The sequence below is a fragment of the Neolamprologus brichardi genome, chromosome 6, assembly GCF_056152115.1.
Source record: "Neolamprologus brichardi isolate AB-2024 chromosome 6, ASM5615211v1, whole genome shotgun sequence".
NCBI classification, from domain to species: domain Eukaryota; kingdom Metazoa; phylum Chordata; class Actinopteri; order Cichliformes; family Cichlidae; genus Neolamprologus; species Neolamprologus brichardi.
The window spans coordinates 28,067,529-28,074,039 of NC_142109.1; positions in this window are offsets into that span (position 1 = coordinate 28,067,529).

Sequence of the window (6,511 nt, forward strand, 5' to 3'; positions counted from 1 at the left end):
TGCTTGTTGTTGTTCTTCCAGGGCCCTGTCCTAAAAAGCAAGTTTATGTTTTCCTTATCTGGATTTACTTAAGCCAACAGCACCTGTAAGGCTAAGTTGTAACATGAAGGTGGTTATCAACTCCGCAATTCAACCATATCAATCCAGGTGTTCACCTGGGGGGGGGGAAAGGCAGCGTCAGCAGCATGTGACCAAGCAGACACAGGGACTGGTTTACTGGCAGCAGAGCAGTAGACTAAAAGCAAAACACCTGCAGCAGCAGTATCGCATTAACAAGTGTGTATGGATGGACTACAATTAAAGCTGTGTGTTCTATTAAACTTACCAAGTGGTTTTTTTGTGTGTGTAATAGTTTCCCTGTATATCAGTGGTGCTCAATGGTTTAAGAACAAGTAAAGAATATATATTTGTTATGGTTCTAGTGTAAAATAATCTTATATATAAAGTAATCAAGTACACAGCTTAGGTGTATGAAGGTTAACAGGTGCTCTATTTTAGATACTAAAGTTTACAAACATTTTTTTTGTACAGTGATCCATTTACAGAGGCTCAAAAGTAATGGGACAGTTGACTGTCGCGCAGTTTCATGACCAGTTGTGGGCTGTTCCTTCATTATTCCATTCCCGACCATGACCCATTTACACAGACAGACAGTGTGAAAAATGAAACTTTTTGCTTCCTTTTTTTTGCTTCATTTGCTGTACAGCAAATAGTTACACATGTCATAAATGCTTTTCTATATTTATGTTTTTCCATATATGGACTATTTTTTGTATAAACTTTAATTTAATTGATTATACTGTATTTTTTCAGTACTACAAAAGGCTTTGCCTAGGAAGCTTGCTTGATCTCATTAAACCCTGTACGTAACTGTCTTCACTAATCAATGCAGTTATTGCAACAAAATAATGCAACAATATTCAACATAATTGACGACACTGTACGCACTGTTTTTATATAATAACTGCACTATATTTGCTTAAAAGTGCTAATAATACTAAAGATTCATGAATGACTAACACGTAGACCGTTCCATTTTAAAACATGTTTATTGGTCATATACAAAATAAAGTAAGCTGTTTATCAACAAACGTACACTATATACATCAATAAATTAAACAATGCATCGGACCGATGATGAAACAGTTAATTTCGTGATTACCCATACCTTGTCATCGTCACTATCTACAAATTGCAAAAAAAAAAAAAAAAGAGAGAGAGAGAGAAAAAAAAAGACAATAATTTAAATTGGAAGATAAATACTAACAAAGACTGTCACATTTTAAGTAGTTTCCCATAGAAAGTACTGCCATAGAATAATTTATTACATCCCTTACAGAAATATTACAAAACACAGATTTTCCTATTACAAGGGCTTTTCTGATTAGGTTACACCATATTCACACAAACTCACTACTTTTCAAAGGCTTTAAACGGACCATTATTTATACTGTGTTTCCATGTGTAAGATTTAGAAACACAAAAAAATAAATAAAAAATAAAAAATCCCATGATGAACCTGGCTGAATGCTCGCATCAAGAGTCAAATTTGACGGGGACACTGCTACAATAAAATAAATAAATACTAATTTAAATGTGCTGATACCTGAACTCTGTATGTTTTTTTTTTTTTTATTTGTACATTTGATGCAGGCTGGGTATGAACCTGGGACGCAAAAAACAAACATCACTATTGATGCAAACACCAAACAAAATGATCAAAGGAATCCTTGGTTCATTTACTCCTATCGATCAGGATCAGCGGTGGGTGAAAGGGCTTTTAGAGTCCAGTGGCGTGACTCACTACACAGGAAAATCACTGGATGCCTGCATACCGATTGGCCAAGCAGCAAGATAAGGAGTTAATGATTTGCATCTTCTGGAAGAAGTGTGGGTTTTGAAGAAGGGCTTGGTAGGCTGCTGAGTTAACTAAAGCAGGAGAGAATAAGTAGAGTGGTAAATGGTTAAGAGCTTTATCAGACGCATCTCCACCACTCCTTTTCTGTCTCTGTAAAATATTTATAGATGTAGTCTGAGTGGTTGTTTTAGGGTTTGTGATGAAAAGCCTCATTATGGCGAGGGTTCGACCCCTGCAGGGGTGGCAAAAAATAAGGTCAGCGTGTCAAACAGCTCAAACTCTGCTATGAAATGGCACCACGCCGCCCTGCTTGACAATCACAGGAGGTCTGAGGTGTCAGCTGACCGTGTCTGCTGAGTGAAAATCTGGATTAAACTTGTGTAATGTTTAACCTTTTGTTTGTTTAGAGATCTGGCACATGGTTTCTCACTGGAAACGCCACAAGACGTTTAAATGTGGAAGATAAAAATAAGAACTCGACAGGTCAGCAGGACGCCTTGCATGTCGGCTGCATCATTCTCGGTTAGAAACTGATTAAAAAAATAAAATAAATAAAAACACAAGAATGCACCAGTTGTGAAATTTTAAGCAGATAACAATGTTTAACCTCACTGGTGACTCAGCTAGGGTTAAGATTAGGTTTCTGAAACACATTTTTGCTTCTGAAATAATTGCACAGTCAAATGAAATCATTTTAACAAACTCGAAACAACAACGTGTTGCAGTAAGGTGAAGCGGTTTGAGGACTTTATGGACTTATCAAAGGAACAGGCTGCTGCAGTTCTACAAGCCTGAGAGGAGCTGGATGTTCTTTGTGGAATTTAATTAAATCTTGCTTTGTTTTTTTGTAGTGACTGTATTACTGCATCGCTGCTATACTCTGTAGTCCTCTCACTCTCTTTTTTGTTTGTCTCTCATTGTAGTTACTGTCCTTTATATTTTTATTAACAACACAAATTTTAAAACAAATGTTGACGTGGATTCTCTACAAATACAAATATCTGAATATCAGATGTAAAAGACTTCAACCTTTTTCATATGACATAAGAGATAAACTGCTTACAAGTCCGTTACTCATCTAAAGTGGGGGTTTGAGTTACTAAAAACACACAGTGTACTTTTGTTTATCAAATGGCCAAAAATAACAGGCCAATACTGTTATCGACCGAGGAACAGTTTTATGGCCAGGTGATGCCAGTTCTTTCGTAATGAAGCCTCATTGAGGTCTGAAGTGGTTTTGTTGCATTTGCATTTGGTTGCTGTTCTCTTGAAATCGAAATATGAGGGTCAACAGACGTGTCAATCTAAGCGAAGGAAGCCATCATTAGTTTCAGAAAACAAAATATTGTATTCTAAGTGTCGTCCAGACACATATGCACATATGGATGTGAGAGACCCATTCGAAGCTAGAAATGGACACCAAACTGATGGAGCACAACAAACAAACATCAGTTGCTGCAGTTTTTGAATGCTGTCTTATTTGTTGAATAAACTGATGGGAGTTGAAGCCAATATCTGCCAATAAAAATGGTGCATCCCTGTAAAAAAATAAATAAAATACATAAAAATCCTAAATAAATAAATTTGAAGACTTTGTGTTTTCACAGTTAACCGCTAAGTGAAAGTGGGTAAGCCACACCACATATGCCAGATTTAAACAGAGGCAAGCTGACATTTTAATTGACCAGGTATATTTAAAAAGAAGAAGAAGAAGAAGAAGAAGAAGAAGAAGCTAAACACCGCACATTAGCTCTTTAACCTCGTCACATCACACTGTACAGTCAGGAAAACAGACAACTTGACAAACGACTACGATAGCGTCAGTGCTCCTGTGAGGCAGGAGTTTGGATTTTGCCGGTTTGCATAATTAGATGTGTCTATTTAACAGCAGCCACATGTTGACACGTTAATGTTTACACAGAATGCTTCTCTCTTTTTTTTTCTTTTTTGAAACCAGAGGAGCATAAAAACACAGAGAAGCAGCACACATAATTGTACAATTTGACAAAACTTACAGTCTCAACACAAGTTGAGTTTCCTCTTGTTTTATATGATGTCTCACACAAACACACACACAAGCCCATTCAGCTATCTTAGTGAGGACCTTCATTGACATAATGGTTTCCCTAGCCCCTTACCCTAACCCTAAAAAACAAAACAAACAAAAAAAACAACAAGGCTCTATTAGTGTAAGAAATAAGGTTTATAATTAATTTTTTAGTTAAAATATTAAAATAATTATATAAAAAAAATATTATATTGATATCGGATGGTTTAGACAGGTTCCCCTTCCACTGAGACTGCATGTATATTATAGAGTGTGTAAATAAAGTGTTACTTATGAAACTAACAGAAAATTGTGTGGATATTAATAAATACTAAAAAGTGAATGACCTCACAATTGATTTAAGAGCACAAAATAAAGCACAAAAACTAAAAGACTCAGTGTTCTGTGGAGGCTAAATCCACTCCACACAGGGTTAGGGGGACCTGTCTACCTTTTTGACTTTAATATCATGTTTTTAGCTGATTTTTTAATAGATACCACTCTTTCTGTTAGCTCAAAAGCTGAATATCTCCACAATAGCTTAATACATGGATCAATTAGTCAGAAGGGATGGACTACAGTACAATGCCAAAGATGACCGTCGGAGGAAGGAGAAGAGGAGCAGAAAAGCTTAACAGGAACTTTAAAGGAGAGTCTGGATGATCCAGCAGCCCCAAACTTTCTCTACACCTAACCATAACCTAGTTGTAACCCTGACACTAAAACCACATTTTGAGCCTCATAAAGGCCTTCGAATTTGGTGTGTGTCCTCACAAGTGACTGTTGGTTCTCACAAGTATAGTAGAATGCAGATTTCGGTCCTCACAAAGATGGCTAGACAGAAACACACACACGCATGCACGCACAGCTGGCCAGTGAAAAACATCAGTGAGACAGGCAGGAAGCAGCAGACTGATGGAGAGGGACAGAATACATTTCTAAAACTCAGATAACGGCATTCAGGACGTACAAAACAGGGCGTTTTCTTTAATATGGAGAAAACACGTTAATACACTGTATGAGATACTGAAATTTGCTTGTTGCTCAATACCATTAGGTGTGATAAGTGATTTTCATTTGACATCTGAAGCTCTCTGGTTTCACGCCTGACTGAACGTGTGAACGTTTATCCGTTCGAAGACTACGGAGAAAAAATATTTTCAATCACAAACCCATTTATCCTCCTGCGCCTTTTTCACTGTTCACCAGTTTGACTTCTATTTCTGTACAGATGAAGACACTCCTTACTTATCATAGTAACTGCACAGCAGTAGGCGAGCTAACCCATTTTTCTTCACAGTGGAGAAGTAGCGGTTCAGGTAAAAGGCTGCATGTATGTAATGTTTTCATCTGTGTAAATTGCTTCTCTTTCAGCTTTAAAATCAGGTTAAAAAATATTTGAGGCAATTGTACTCAAAGGTAAACCTCACTCTTTGACAGACAAACCATTAAATAGCAGAATAGATTTTTTTTTCACTTCATAAAACACCATATAACAATTGTTATTTCACTTCCCTGACACTTCAAGAACAGTTAAAAAAACAAACAAAAAACAAATACAACTGGAACGATGTCAAATACACATAACCGTGTAAAATACAGAAGCAAAAAAAACAAAACAAAAACAAAATATTTTTTTAATCACACACTATAAAAATAAGTTATTGAAGGAGTGGGTGTGATGCAGCCACAAAGGCCTTCAGCAGAGTTTCACATATTTGCTACTTTGCCTGATGACCTGAATACACAACACAACGCAGTGTGTGAGGTTAACCATAAAACTTCCTCATCTCGTTGGTCACTTTATCTGCAAAAGGCTGCACAGACCAAAAATAAAGACACGGAGGCCTGTTCAGAAATACGTCGCCAACGTGAACTCTGCCAAAGTGCAGTTTAGCAAATGATCTAACACGTCTGCAGGGCTGGAGCTGAACGATGAGGGCCGGGGAGGACAAAGACTTTACGATTTGAGAAAGAGTGCAGTTACTCACTGTGTCATCACCCGCTTCAGCCTGAAATCAAACACGTATCAAAGTCATATCCATGAAATAGGGAACGTTATATTACCTCGTCACATACCTACACAGCACACCACACACTAGTTCACGGCTACACACACGTGCCTAGTAGCTAGAGAAAAAACAAAGCTATTCAGTAGTTAAGCCACTTTTGGTACAATTGCAAAATAGAGAGATACTGTATATCAAACAGATTTTGTTATACCTTTTTTTTGTTTTGTTTTTTTTATACATGTCATTACAAACGATGCAAAGATAATTGTCTTTATAAAAATCCAGACTCCACCATACATAGACAAAGATTCTTTAAGTATAGAACACCACGTAAGACTACTTTTTATGGTAAAGCCCGCGTGAAATATGTGAAATTCAGAGAAATGTTTGTCACCCATGCCCGCTGACTGCACTGTCAGAAATCACAGTTGCAGTTTGCAGTTGTAAGTTTTGCGGGTAAAAACAAGAAAAGAAAAGAAAAGTGCAACCCAAACTGCTCTGATTTGAGGCAAAGGTTTTCCTGCAGGTGTTGTAACCTACAGCAGACTTTGTTTATAACCGACAAATGTATTTTATGCAAAAAAAAAAAAAAAA